General features: G+C 35.5%; 1 long non-coding RNA gene across 1 annotated transcript; it reads left to right on the top strand.

Moving 5' to 3' along the window:
* Positions 1-3,262: 3,262 nt before the first annotated feature.
* Positions 3,263-6,776, top strand: LOC148604969 (uncharacterized). The gene is made up of 3 exons (XR_015916080.1): positions 3,263-3,402; positions 3,723-3,799; positions 6,275-6,776. It is a non-coding gene; the product is annotated as an uncharacterized LOC148604969 (long non-coding RNA).
* Positions 6,777-16,634: the final 9,858 nt, after the last annotated feature.

The following is a 16,634-nucleotide window of genomic DNA, read 5'->3' as shown; positions in this document are numbered from 1 at the left end:
TGGTTTGGTGTTGATTCAAAGGGAGTAAAGGCTTTTTTATTTGGTCGCTCCTGTGTCCGTCCAAGCGCTTGTGAAAGGGCTGTTTGGATTCACCAATTAACATATTGGACGCCACAGATGGGACAGTGGAGCAAATATATCACACTAGCGCTCTTGCAGCAGTGCATGTTACAACATATTTTCTGGCGTGTACCCGTGACCATGCTGGTGAATAATGACAAATCTTGTGTCAGTCACCACAGGAGCGACCCTCGCCTCGAGTCAAATTGGGCTTAGATAGCCGTTATAAGCAGAATGCACAAACTGTCTGGCTATCTGGAGAAAATCACATATGTGTGTGTGTGTGTGTGTTTTGATTCAAATATAATAAATATTCATAGATCATGAGAAACAATTGATAAACCCAACATGGTATCGACATGTATAGATTACTTGTAATCAAATAGCTGTTGGCTTTATATTTATATTTATGTCACACATTTCCCGTAAGAACATTTCCAATAATTGTGTTCAACAACATACATCTAGGTATTAAAATAAACTTGAATCAGAAATAGCCTGGCTGCTCATAAGAATAACGAATTACAAATATGGCGATGATCAGTATAAAACAACGTTGGTGGCTTTTACCAATCTTGGTTGTTTAAGTTTGCTTAGGTTCCAGAATAGAGTTCATGCAGACTCATGCGTTGATGCGTATAATATACATCATTATATCTATAAAACTTGTATATGCATAAACGTACTTAATTCTTACGAGATTTCTGTGTTTTTAAGTGAATAATACGATTGGAATTCTTTTAACAAATTGATAAACGTTGATTTGTCTTAAGACATTGTTATCAAAATGTGTAAAGACTACAATAACACTAGATTAACTCGTAATACTAGTACGTCTGGAAATGTAAATGGAATTAGCCAAGTTCTTATTGATTATGGCTAAATAAAAATCAACATGAGTCACCAAAGTATATACTTCCAAAGTAACAATTATAGACAAATCCCAAACGGTTATTATCTACCCCCGAATAAATACTCGGTGTAGAGTGGGCGGATTATTTTGAGTACATGCATAATTCAAAAACCGTGTGTGGTCGAACGAGTTACATGTCCTTGATGCCATTACACAGCAAACAGGAGGCATCTGACTGTCTTAATGTATTATTCATATTGGCATTTTATATTTATATTATCTCAAGAGAGCTTAGTCATTCGGCTGCTAATGAAATTACGAAAAACTGTGCTATTTAGTTGTTCGATTCAAAATATAGACGAGTAATCAAGGTAACCAAGGTTATTGTGGTAATAAAAAGAATGTAATCCAGGGACAAAGGCCAGACACGGAAAACAGACATGCACAACAAAGAACATAAAGTAACTAAAATCATACATAAAAATTAACAAAAGCAAATGAGCAACTCGGACTCAACTAAAAACCGGGAGCATGGACCAGATGTACCGATAGGATAAGAGTCCTCTGCTTTTCTAGAACACCCGCCGAGTTGCTCATAAAAAGTCAAGTCCGGGGTAGACAAACGAGGAAAGGAAAACTATGATCCGTTGAATAAATCAGTTTTCATGGTGCAGATGGATACACCATAACGATCCACGAGTTCATGATGACGACCATAAAACCTCTGTAGTGATGACTTCAATCTTGTAGCAACATAACCCTGTTTCAGAAGCCTATTTGTTAGAGTTCTAGCGAGATACAAAAATACAAAAAGTCTGCGTAGTTTCGTCATGCTCTGGCATAGCGTATGAGTTATGATATGAACACTCCATACGCAGTTGCCGAAGGGATGTTGCCACAGATAAAAGGAAAGTTGACAATTCTGAATGAAAAGTCACCACGTTTGTCGTAAAGTTTGGTCAATAGTTTTCCTTTACCATCGATTTCTAAGTGTAGGTCAAGATATGAGGCTGACTTCACATTTTTTGTAGTATCCTTTATCTCAAGTTCTTTTTGGGTAGATGCGATGTATCAAACCCCTGAAATTAGGATTGTTTAAAGATAATACGTCATCTATATAGCGGAAACTGAGATTGAAGGATCTAGGCATACGATATTCTTTCTTTCGGATCAGATCAGCTATAGAGTCAGCCTCGTAAGAGTGAAAGAACAGGTCAGCAAGTGAAGGAGCACAATTTGTTCCCATTGGAATGCCGACCGTTTGTTGAAAAACATGTCCACCACACTGGACAAATATGTTGTCAATTAAAAATTCCAGCATTTTGTAAACATCTTCCTCTGTAAGATGATTTGGAATTATTTCTTACAAAGTTTGAGGAATCTCTACCAAGAACTATATATTTGTATCTAGGTGTACCATCTTTTTAAATAAAAAAACGATGTATAATGGTTTTAAGTCAGGATTTTAACTAATTATGGGGAATAGAAGTATACAGTGTTGAAAAATCATAGGTTTTAACTCTATTATATTCAGATAATAGTCTTGAACTGATTGTCTCCAAAAGATCTTTCGTATTTTTCAGGATCCACATTGAATTAATACCACTACGGGAATAACAATTGTTGTGGTAGGACTGTAGACCCTCTTTGACAGTTGTGAGTATAGAAGTTAAAAGTTTTGAAAGAGGTTTAATTTGGTGGTACATTTTGCAGATCCAGCTATAAAACATTGTTTGTATGGATTCTTGCAGAGTTTAGGAATCCAGTACATAGACGGTAAAACACGATCATCGTCCTTTGATAGAGAGACCAAAAGAGGATAGCATAGATTTATGGTTATCTACAATCTCTTCTTCGGAGAGTTTGGTAGCAGTATACTTGTTGATTTGACGGCACGGTAAATTTAAACCCCAGCCCATGAACTAATGCTTTTTTTAGCTACGCTCCAACTTAAGTTTTATTAAGAACATAACATGACCCTACTAATGTTTTATTAAATCATCCATTAAATTAGATAGATGCATGAATTTTGTATGACATTGGTGTGAAGGGTTCGATATTGGTTTGTATAAACTAAATATAATAATTATTTCTCTTTCACATTCTCGCAAAAGTAAAAACCATTAGTTAAGTTAACTTGGGATTGTAGTTTGTTGTTCTATATATCTTTGAGTGATAAATAACAATTTTTTATTGATTTTACGCATTCAGAAAGAACCACTTACAGTAAAACTCGTTATTTAACATAGCACGTAAATATATCGTTATATAACATGGTACATGTATATATAACACGTCATATGTTGCTCTATGATCCAATAAATAAATAATGTTTATTTTCCTTATTACAATATTTTATTGATCTAATACATCCGTGTTAAAGAGACCGTGTGTTTTGATGTACATTGATGGATATAGGTTATAGGTGTACATGTATACATGTATGCCAGTGTTGCCTGAATAGAAACTGGTTTGAAATGGATATGAAGGTAAGTTGTACACCTTTTAAACAGGAGGATCCAGGGAAGTGTTTTTGGGGGGATCCTATTGATTGATTTGTTTTTATTTTGAACAAACTTTGACAAACATGAGCATTATGATAGCCTAGAATACACCTTTTTTTACTAATTTCTGGATCCATCCCTTACGTTTTCAGTTGAAGAATACAGGAGTCTAGAAATTAATACGTGGCAGGCTAACGTAAATTTAATCTATCACTTTCTAGCAGTAACGTAAAAAGTTAATTTAATATATAGGCTTTAATATATGTATTTATACATTCTTTAAATTTGATAAAAAAATCTTTCAGGTATGACATAATTGCACTGCATGTACACCTATAGCCTATATCCATCAATGATGTCTAGTCACGCTTAGTTGTTAAAGGTAAACAAAGTATGAAATACATGTATTAAGTAGCAGTCGATCAGACAATTAAGCGCCAAATGCACTCGTATTTTTAATATAGAAACATGCACATAACAATTTTTTTTGGTCTTCATTCAAGTGTTTCACCTGTTAAGATGGTTGGTTAAAATGGGAGAGGAATGTATGGTTGTCTCCCAAATCCAGATCTATATACAGAAAAGACATGAACACACACACACACACACACACACACACATATATATATAACGTCTCAGAATGTGACGACTCTATTCGCTACACTGCTCCATCGGATCAAATTGATACAGGGAAGATAACGTAAACTTATAGAAGGGTCTGAAAAATTCCCAACGATGTTAGAACTGTCAAATTTGCGAAGCAAATTTTTGGTCGTTTCCTCCGCGGGACTCGAACTCGTACCGCTGTGACATCTATGGCAACACCGCCTGCACCCAGCGCCCTAGACCACACGGCCAGCTAGGCTATATATATATAGTATTCCACTGTTTCAAGTATTTAATCCACTGTTTTAAATATATCGTTTATTATAATGTTATATAGAGGGTACAATATTTTACAACGAGCATAAGTAACGCTCGACGTTACAAGAGCGGAGCATCATGGTAAGCTAACTATATACAGTGTGTGTGCATTAAAAAAGCAGCGTTTGTTCTGCACTATGAATGACTTCTATACATGTATCATTGACAGTGTCTGATATTAAATGAACTGATACTTAAACATGCCATATTAATTTGTATAGTAATATTTAGAAACATTGCTACCAGATATTCAGAATTTAATATGTATTTGAAAATGTTCAAAATAGTTCGAAAAACAGATATTGTACCAAGAGTCATGATTAAGGGACTGCCATTTTGATTCTAATGTGGGGGCCTGGCAGATTTTGGGGACAAAAATAAATATACTGGCCCTGAAAACGTTGAAAATAAATACTCTGGCCTACACCGCCTAGAAAAAAAATAATATTCTGACCCCAGTCCTGATACTTCATATAGTGAAATGGAAATATAAATAATATTGCCCCGATGTGGTTTAAAATAAATTTTCTGACGTTCAAAATTTCAAAAAATAAATATTCTGACCCCTTATTTGCCAGGCTCCCCTCTCAGAATCAAATGACCGTCGTCTTTCCTAGATTATTGTAACTTCTTATTGATATATTTTATTACTTCTTGGGTTAATTATAGGTCAGTAAATAGTAAATGGTAGTTATCTAGATCGGGATTAAGTGCCCTGTTGTATGCATAGACTTTCTCACGACCATCTGTTGACTGATCCCAGCATCACAGGATAAAGATCTATAGTTTTATTTAACACTATTCTCCGTTGCACATCACACAGATTGAAATAATTGTTTCATTTTGAATTTTAAATATTTCGGTTCGATTGGACTTAACAAAGTTAACCATTGGTCAGTGTTAGAATTTTTAATGTTTTATTTATAATTTGTTGGAGGAGTTTTTCGTTATATTCTGTGCACGTTTTTTTTTATCTTTGGTTAGCTTACTATGATGTTCCAATCTTGGAGCGTTACTTATGCTCGTTGTAAAATATTGTACCCTTTATATAACATCATAATAAACGATATATTCAGAACAATGGACCCCCGTGCAGGTCCGGGTGATAAAGGAATAGGCCTGCAGCAGCGCTAAGCTTGTCGTATAAGGCGACTAAATAGTGCTCAGAACCCTAGCCGGGGGCTAGGCGCTCTGCCCACAGAGCAACTTGGATGTGTGCCCCAGGTGGTGGAATGGGGTACCCCTGGCGTATTACATGCTGGGGTTGTCAGGCTATAATACGGAAAACCTGACCGCAAACCATAGTGATGCACCGTGTTGGGAAAGATGCCACGTTCCTCGCACGTTAAAGAACCCTGCTGGGGTATTCGATAGAAGTAAGAACCTTTGCGCTCCGCCACAGGAGGCTAAATTGCCCGATCTTACCCATCCCCCCTTTTTCCTGTGGCAATCAAAATTTGTCGACCCTATTATTCTTGTGACCCATCCTTTTTTTTTTCATTTCATGTTCATTACATCATCCATTTCATGTTCATTGTCTGAATATAGCTGAAATATTGCTGCTCGGACGTTCAACCCCAACAAACAAACAAACAAACAAACAATGGATTAAACACTTGAAATAGTGGAATGCCCAGCTCCTTTATTTATTTGGTTGACTTTTTTCTGGACTTGTATTTTAATAGTTGAACAATGTGTCGCCAGTTGTTTACAGTTTCGTATTTCGCCACCTATTGCGCCTGGTTTTCACCACATAACAGTAATTAGCATCCTTTGTAGTGTTGTTTGAAAGTATACAATCTTCGAATACGGTATCTTCTTAACTTATTAGAAATGAATTGATGACAAAGCTTACAAGAAAACCAGACGGCAGAGATTTTCTATTTGTTGTGTTATCTGAGATTTTAAGACAACAGTTTTCTTTTCTTTGCAGGAGCTGCTCTCTTTGAACAAACAGGACGAATCTTTGCTCTGTTAGCTGTGATCAGTAGACAGAGACGTGGAAAAGATGGGAAAGATTACTATGAATTATTCAGATGTTCCATATTCTTTACGCGAACCAGGAGTACTCTCAGGATACCGAAAAATTGGCCAAAAATGGAACTTTTATCTAGTCAGCATTTTTCGAATGCACAACGAATCTCTTAATATCTGGACACATATTTTCGCATTTGTGTGGCATTTCCTACTATTATATCATTATGCCCCCACTTGTAATTCATATACTGATATCCAATGTGGAACTGTTCTCATCTTCTCTTTTTGCTGTTTGTTATCAACATCTTTCAGCGTGATTGCTCATATTTTTCATACTAAAAGCGCGTATGTTCATCGAATATTGTTTCTGTTAGACTATACCGGAGTAATCATGTATTGCTACGTAACTGGTCTAATAGCAATTCAATATTTTTCAGATAAAACTACCTATAAAGTAATTGCACCATTTTATTTTGTAATCCACTGGATTTTTTGTCTGGTGGAATTTATAACTATGTGTGTTCTTAAACTAAATCTTGGTGAGACATCTGGGCACCTACCTCGGAAATGGACTGTTATTTTTGTATATGCGTTACATGGGGTCCTCATTTCATCGACAGTTGCTGGAAAATACTGGCGGTACGTTCACGGCGATGTTACCAACACTACGTCACTCTGGCGTTATAACTGGATCTATTTGACCTTCACCCTAGAAGCACTGGCGTACGCATGCCACGTGCCAGAACTTTTATTTCCCGGATCTTTTGACATTATTGGACAGAGCCATCAAATGTTCCACGTAATAGCGACAATTACACAGACTCTTCAAATTAATGCGGTTCATTATGAAATTGAACAAGGCAACGTTTCCTATGTTGATCAGAACTCGTCAAAACTTGGTGTATCTACAGTTTTACTGTTTGTAGTCAGTTTATGTAGTATATATGTTCTTGCTAGTGACAAATTTCGTCAAAAGACTGGGAGTAAAAAGTCTTGTTAGTGTGTCAATAGCTAAGAGACAATAACTCTTATTCTTTTTGTTTTAATTAATTGATGTCTTATTTGACATTCTTCCCTGCCCTTCCATTTTTCCTTTCCCTAAAAAAATGAAAATCAATCACACAAATAAAACTTTATGGAAAAAAACATAATTAACGAAATCAAATCCGACCGAACAGTGTATATGAAAACCGGTTAATAAGCCGTTGGGTTGAACGCAAATAAGTCTTGCCAAATCTGCTTGAGAAACAGGAACACTGCTTGTTCGACTGTTGCTTTCTAAAAAGCCCCACGTCGTAAATTCATTGCCAGGAAACGCCGTGTTATCAACCGAGCATTTCTATATCCAACTATCACTTGTGAAATATGTTATTGAATTTAAGTTTACCAGTAGTCACACACAGGTGGTAGTGACCAAATACTTTAAGTGTTCTCTAACTATCGACCTTCTTTGTAAATTCTTAATCCAATACACTAATCTAGAACAACATATAATTTCGTCCCGATTCCTTAATCGGCTTAGATTAATATTTCGTCTTGGTAAATTGTATTGTTTATCCACCGTAACAATCTCTAAGTTGACAAGAAAATGGCCGAAAATGTAACTTAAATTGAAATTCAAGCTTTGAAAAGTGGAAAATGTAATCAATTGATATACATGAAGTAGTATGGAAAGTTTGATGTTGTCAACTTATGTGGAATCCCCAACATAATATGTTTTCCCACCATTTGTGGATACTCTGGTGCTTCTTTTTCATCTTCTATCACGGCCATCATGACGTCACAGGTAAGTCAACTTTCACCCCCCTAAAAAATTATACATGTACCCCGTTTTTCGATGATTACATGTAGATTGTTAGTACTTTCGTGATCGTTGAATTGTCTGTTATTATCTTTTTCCCACTCTCCAGAGAATGTTTATATTCCTACAGCAACTAAACTACTTAAACTCAGAGGCTCGTAATTTATTTTTTTATGCGTTGTAAGAACCTTTATAAATCTACATTCTATAACGTTTTATGAAATATACTACATGTACATATATAACTGTAAAGGATTCCCTGCAAACTGAATACTTTTAGTTCATGGCAGGGTCGTAGCTGCCTATACGCAAATACGCAGTTGCGTACTTTCGGAAAAAGTAACAAAAACAAAAACAAACATTTTAAAGATGAAATAAAGGTTTTATGCAATGACTCACCGGAGGCCTTGAGCGACTCCACCCCCCAAGACCCCTCGCCGTAATTTTGCGTACAAATAAAACAGGCCTAGCTACGCCCATGCATGGCACCGCAGAATTGTTTTCATTTACTGTAGATTTCCTACAAGAAAATATAAATTCAGTAACACGATGTATATTTTTGGACCTACGAGCTCGAGAGAGGTACAGTTTTATGGTATACTTTTTTACTCTAGCACTTTCCATATCCAACCCGGATCTGTATACTTTTGAGAGGGATAAATGTTTACATCAAACTATTTTTACTCATAAGATTGCGTATGAAATCAGGGGCCGGTCCAGGTGAGGACGTAATAGGCGTATGCCTCCCTAATTTAAAGAAAAAATAACTATTGCAATCTACTAAATATTGTACCATATTCATTCATTAAACATGTTATGACCTGGTTTCCTTTTTTACTGATTCTCGTAATAACGCCAACCTTCATAAAATCCTGGATCGCCTCCTGGAAATGATAAAACATACAAAATATGTGTAAGCAACGTTTTGTTGCTAAGTAAAAAACATCACATCCAGGGGTGTATTTAAGGAGAGACGTGTCGGAAATACGCTCTCTAAAATTTAGAATATATATTTTAGCATGAATTCTTGATTTTTCACAAATTCTAAATGAAAAATCTTACCTCGGTTCGTCCGGCTTTTAATACTATTTATTCCACCCGTAACCCGACATCCTGGATCCACACCTGACATCTTGTGAGTATAACATATTACACCCTTTGAATGACGGTAATGGAGCAATGAAGAACCTTTTTTACACCACACCCCTGCCGCATACATGTAGACAGCAATATCACAGTGTTTTATGAGATGAATGATCAGTGATGACTGGACACTACATGTACGTGGTTTATTTTTCTTCACACAGAGGTAGATGCTGTTTCATCACTTCGAATATTTTGCAATATTTTTGTTCCACAAAAAACGGATTCAGCAGTTTCAGTGATATTTAAAAAAAAAACATACTTGTTATATATATATATATAGATAGATAGGTCTGAAAAATTCCCAACGATGTTAGAACTGTCAAATTTGCGATGCAAATTTTTGGTCGTTCCCTCCGCGGGACTCGAACTCGTACCGCTGTGACATCTATGGCAACACCGCCTGCACAAAGTCCAGCGCCCTAGACCACTCGGCCAGCTAGGCTATATATTAAATATAGCTTTCGCTGACCGGGTCATTCATCCGTGTAGGATTAATCTAGGGCTGTAACGTAGTACACGATGTATGGTAGTACGGGAAAATTCCCAACGATGTTAGAACTGTAAAATTTGAGATGCAAATTTTTGGTCGTTCCCTCCGCGGGATTCGAACTCATACCGCTGCGACATCTATGGCAACACCGCCTGCACGAAGTCCAGCGCCCTAGACCACTTGGCCAGCTAGTCTATATATAAATATAACTTTCGCTGGCCGGGTCATTCCTCCTCGTAGGATTAATCTAGGGCTCTGACTTCGTACACGATGTATGGTAGTACGGGACAGTTCATCTAAGTGTTATTATGTAGGATAGAGGATCAAATTAATGATGCATGTCACAACAAATCAATATCAGTTCTAACGTCGTCAGGAATTTTTCAGACCCTCCTATCTATAAGTTTACTTTATCTTCCCCGTATCAACTTGATCCGATAGAGCAATGTAGCGAATAGACTCGTCACATTCTGAGACGTTTATATATATATGTTTCCGCGTAAACGGACCCAAATTAGGTTAAAGCGTATAAACTAATCAGAAATTGATTACATTCATTATATTTTAATTAAAAATTTTTAAAAATGATATATCCATCACTTTTATTAACACTGAAAACAGCAACTTTAATTTTCCCGCCGTGCAGTAATTCTAGTAAACAAATTGGTTGCCATTTTAAAATCAGCGGCAAGACGCTGACATTTCATCACTGGGAAATGTTCAGTTATTTTCCGAAATTGAAGACACAGTTATTAAAGCAGGAATTGACATAAACACGGCGGACATAAAGTTAGTTAATAATTTATTGTCACAAAAACGTTTCAACGTTATAATGTGACTGAAAACTTTGTTTCGGATGTTAACAAACAAAAAGTAGTTCCGTAAAAGGTGGGCGTGGCCTAAATAGCAAGTTAGTTTATACAATTGAAACAATGTTAATTTTTGTCAACAAACCAATCAAATGGCAGGATTCTCATCAATTTAATATATATATATATAATCATACCATAGACGTGGAAAGGATCGGACGTTAGTGGTACTACTAATGTAAAAAACGTCTCCATAAAAAATGAAATGAAGATACCGAGCTTCTAGACTTCAAATGGCGTCCTTCCAAGGCGAGTAGAAATGGGAAAGGCTCTCGATCAGACTCCATGTCCCTGACCAAAGTGGGGTCTGGGTAGGATTAGGCCTGATCATCAACAGAGCAACCAAGCCGCTAGTAGGACATAATATAAACAAGCTCTTTGGTCAAGATGATCATGGATAAGCTTATTTTGGGTGGCCGTGCTCTTGAACATGAACTACATTGGACTAAGAAATCTACTATCTGAACCCAGTGATGGATTCAGAGGTGATGTAGGGGGTTGCCACCCCCTTATTGGAAAATTTGTCATTTTTATGTGTAAAATTGACAAGAATATCTTCCCTTTTTCTGAGGAACCCTGGCTGGCACCCACCTTTTCAAAATGTCTGGATCCGCCCTGGAATCCCCGTTCGGGCGGTCGTGTATGACTTGATCTACACCGTAACGTTATCATTTCAAATCGCGTGAAGCATCAATTAAAACCTAACTTTTATAGCGTTTGAAATTTCGTATACCCTACAACTTTTGTATGCTCGTAGTGTAGCACGTTTCATTTACAATGCCAGAACAGTTGTCACTGTGGCTGTGAATTATCACACACAAAACTTACCTAAAAAAAATTACAAGCTTATTTTTCCTTTTTTGCAGCATGTGTGTTCCCATTAAACAGTGGTACATGGATTTCTACGGACAAAGGGTCCCTGCCAGTCACATCAAGTACAATATCGGATTATTCTACTATACCGTTCGGAACACTTAGCTTCGATTGCTATATGGCCTCCGGTTCTAAATATGTCGCAAGGTTATATTTTTTACCATCACTGACTTCACTTTTTGAATATTTGTTAAGAATATATTTGTTCAATATAAATGTTGTTTTCATGACTGAAGCTTGCTGCCTGATTTAGTTACTTGGAAGATGGGAAAGACCATAATAGTATAAATGAAACAAAAGTTGTGAATATGGAATTCAGTATATGTCTTTTTCCAGAATCCGGCAAAATTGTAGAAAAAAATTGAATACATGTTTTTCATTCACTGTCTAATTCTTATAGAGACTTGTACTTTAGTTTTGTCGGCATTTTCTTTGTAGGTCATCAACGTTTACGCAACATGGAAATATAGTTCGAGCGTACATTTGTTACGAGTTCTACAGAGTCAACGACTACCAATACTACTACTACGAAGGATCAAGTAAGTAAAATCATTGTTATGCCAGTTTTATAAAAACAAAACTCTACCTTCAACTCGAATTTAACACTAACTTTAACTCAACTAGAATAACCACCTGATAAATTGCTAAAAATAACATCTCGAGTTGACTAGAAACTCAACTGTTACTGGAACACCTAACTCGAGCCACATCTGTTGTAGAGAAAGTTAATAAGTTTGGAAACGTCATAAAGTATACCTGGTAAACTCATATTTAACAAGCATCTGGCATCATTTATACGTCTGTATAAAAAAAGATGTTCATGATTTGATAACGAACAGTCAGGTAATAGCTATTACTTCCAGAGGCGAAATTTTTTTAGATAAAGAAAATATAACAAAATTTAAAGTTAATGTCCAGTAGCTTGGATCTAATTGCGAGTTTGGTTGGATTGGAAACTTCAGAGGAAAAATAACTGACTGCTTTAACATAAACAGTCTAGACTCTCTTCAAAGTATATCATAAGGCTATAAGATTTAACGTTGTCTAATTACATATAAATATATGTTTAATATTAGTTCTGATTTTTTGCACATCAGACTGCCTAAAACTATCAAACTAGTCAAGAATGTATGATTGCAAAAACAAATAGTGCATGTAAGAATGAATAAGGAAATTTAAGCAATGGCGGAGTCCTCTTGTAGACAATATTGTAGCTGTAGAAATTATGAAATATTGTCAAAAATTAAAACAAAACAAAGAATAAATCTATTACAGCCGAAGATGCAACATTAAGTAACGAGAGAATGAAACAAGTGGCCGAGACAGCAACCGTATCACTCAATGACATTTGTGATAGAACAAGTTACGCAGCAGGATCGTACTACATGCTGGTGCAACAAGGTATACATGATATGAATGACAATTCAATACAAACATGGATTGTACGGATTGTTCGTACAATCCGCTAGTAAAGAATACCACAAAATAAAAAGTTAATATTGGAAAGCAACAGTCACTGTAATCTAGAGTCAGTGCTTAGGAAGCAATAGTCACTGTAATCTAGAGTCAATGCTTAGGAAGCAACACCTAGATTTATATGAGGGATGACATTATCTGGACAATTTCATTCCGGCCTATTTCAAATTTCATCCTAGAATCTGTCTCCACATACAAATCGAATACTAGTTCAAGTAATAATCAAGAAAACTAAAATTTTCTTGTACATGAACAAATTTATACATTTTTGTAAGCTCGTAAGGTTGTTTAGAATAACGAGTTAACTAAGTTTGAAAATAATTTCACAAATTTTGTCACTGTTTCTTCAGCAACAACACAATTTTATATTGTCTATACACTAAACAATGTATAGATTTCAGAGAATATACCCAATACAGGAACATTTGATTTTTAGCAATTCATAATTTCAGGATATTTTTCGCAAGCAGCGTCTACATGCACGTCATCAATTCAAGGCCAATGGTCATACACCTTTACAAGTAACGCTGGTGTGACGTCATGTGGGACAGATTCCGGAGCAGATAGCTGTACCGACAAAACTTTAATTAGTTATAATTATACAGCGTGTTCTGAACCCATTATGTACTCTGGTAAGGGACGGAAATTTTTTATTTTGCTCCCCATTGTTTTGAAACTAATGTAAGTACTTTGATACTGATAAAAAGATACAAAAAGTTAAATTCGTTCCCATATACATAAAAATGCGCATTCAGTGTGAATCAAATGGGAATTCATGTCCACAATCGCTTGCACTCACACGTTCTAAAGACTCTAATTGGAATGGATTCGAATTGAATCAACGAATTGCACATACAATCATCTGAGTGCAGATCATTTTCAGAATGCAAATTATACACCATTCAGTGTTAGCGCTATGCAAATTCTAATTCGCATTTGAATGCAATTCAGAACACTCCTTGAGAATGCTTGCGACCTTTTTGATCTATGTAAAGTGAATTTGATAATTCATACGGAATGTGCATTACTTCTAAACAATTAAACAATACATAAAAAGAACAAAGCATTAGATAACAAAGTCTGTCCATCTCTGTTTCGGATCATTCATGTCAATTTCCATATTAAACAGTACATTTTTTCTTGATTTAGAATGTGCTCCTTTGTTTTTTATGTTTTGGAATTACACAAATCAAAACAATATTTTTGAGCAAATATCATTGTTGTTTACAGCTGACGGAGAATTGAGTTGTCTATATGCATCATCCGGTGGTTCTTATGTTTACCAGCATGTTCTTAATATGGACGCTACGACCGACGAAAGCACAACGTACAGAATAACGTGTTTGGTAAGGTTTTTCTATTACATTTGGTCGATAAAGGGAACAGATGGCGCCTTTTTTTCTTACCTATTTTCGGAACACGTTTTACTTTGTCCAAATTTGTTTGAAAAATGCTAGATCTTTGTGAATGATTTGACGTATAAATCGCTAATCCCCCTCGCAACATTGAAAAAAAAATCTTAGTTGGCACTGTGAATGTGAGGAAAACAATCCAAGAGAAGCTAGCAGACATCGCTTTTTGTTACGATGTCGGGCCTAGGTTACACAGCGTCACGTGCGTTAATTCTTAGTCTTAAGCGATACGCATTTCGAAAAAAAAAAGAAAATAAAACATGCATTATTATTTTGTTCTTATCTCACCAGGTGCTAACAACAGAAAACAACATCCGTTACGTCACACAACACCCTAATAACTGCCATTCCAGCCAAACATCAAAATCTGTGGTGTCTCCAGGAGCATCTATGGAGTTTACATTACAAGGTCTGTTTTAAAATCACTGATAGTTTTGGATCAATTGGGCAGGATTCCAGGAGTTGGAACTACTCCTCCCATTTTACTGTAAAATGAGAAGGAAAAAGATAGCCTGGAACCCCCTTTCTTATCTTTGTTTTAATTTCATGTTTCATCTGCTGCTTTGTATGATTAATAATCTGTCTATTCTTTTTTTCCCGTCCGTGCGAGACCCGAACCGAAAGTAAAGTAAAAGACGTCAACCCTCCTCCCCATAGTTACATGTAGTCAGCGCATTCCGCATTATCTTCATCTGTTAAGTGATCCGTGTATTGGTAGAAAGTCTTTATATACATGTACATTATACTTACGTTCTGTTGCCAGAATCTACATGTATGACTAACTTTTTATTATGCATATTCTATCGCTTCTTTTCTAAGTCATTACAACATTAGGCATTAGACAATGGGTGTTTACATATATGCATGTACATCGTATTTTTAAAGACCGTTATAATAAATTAACCATTCTCCACGTTTCATTTCAATTCTTTAAGGTATGAATTTTTCAAAATCAAAACTTCATTTTTTAATAATACAAATGAAGAGTTTGATCAATAACGAGTTTAGTGCTACATCACTGTATCTATATATATGTATGTCATGAATCTTAACACGTGTCTTAATCTACGAAACCAAATAAATCTATACAGTATCTGTCTTTATTCATTATAGAACTTAAAAGCTTTTAATTATACGATTAAAATATTTTTCTTATCTTGTCATTTCAGAAAGCTGTCGTAAGTATACATTACTTACAGTGTCATACTTGCTTTTGCTTTGAATTAAGGGAAACTTGAAGGCGAATGAGTATTTTTTTTTTCAATAGAAACATTTACTTTTGAGATATTGCAAATTGTGGATTATCAAAGCCCACCTATTACACTCTCAACCGAGAGAAATGATCGTGAAGAGATCGATAATATATGTAAAATATTATAGCTAGATTGAAAGCGGAGCAAGTTAAAGATCGTGAACTCAAAGTTTTCGACGATTTCAGCAAACTGCAATATTTACAGATAAATAAATGATGGCTGTCTTAATGATTACCACTTGGAAATGATAAAGAAAAGTGAGCCTTTTATTTTGATAAGCATTTTTTTCCTGAAATACAATAGGCAAAGTTTTGCCCTATATATAATACATGTTGACAGATGCATCATATCACGAAATTGACTTTTCTTGTTTTTGGGCTGGTTTAAGAATCACTATCTATTTTGTGTTGACTTATGATATTGGATATGTTGTATTTTTCATTAATATTGATAGAAAGTTTGTATTAAGATTGAATAAGCCTATTCGAAAGAGATGTGGTTAAGATCTTGTTGTCAAATCATTAAAGATAACATTTTTGTGTATTAAAATTGATTCGCTCATAGAAACGAACACACTACATTTTAAAAGTTTTTGACATGACACAGGTTGAAACTTTATTGTATGATTTATGATATACCATGGTTTTCAACCTGGCATTGGAAGCATTAGGATTGATTTTATATACTAGCACGTTGAGGGCATAAATTTTTGTAGGTTTAAACTGGTCTGGAGACCTGGTAAATGTATGTTAATTACCTACTAGTAGTCATTTGTTTGTGCATTTGTGTAACGTATAATCAGTCTCTTTATTTCTCACTGTTTTAACAAGGTAATCAGACCTTTTTGAACTGATTATTAGGTGTATCTAATTATACAATTTTTTTTCACAGTGGTGAGATTAAAAGGGGGAGGGTTTTGATCATGCTAAAGTACTTTAACCCCGCCGTATTTTTTGCGCCTATCACAAGTCAGGATTTTACGGCCTCTGTACATTG

The sequence above is a fragment of the Perna viridis genome, chromosome 10 (assembly GCF_037379345.1).
Source record: "Perna viridis isolate PV_CMFRI_1.1 ecotype Kerala chromosome 10, ASM3737934v1, whole genome shotgun sequence".
NCBI classification, from domain to species: domain Eukaryota; kingdom Metazoa; phylum Mollusca; class Bivalvia; order Mytilida; family Mytilidae; genus Perna; species Perna viridis.
The sequence above is the reverse complement of the archived record's forward strand: the minus strand, read 5'-3'. Positions and strand labels throughout refer to the sequence as shown.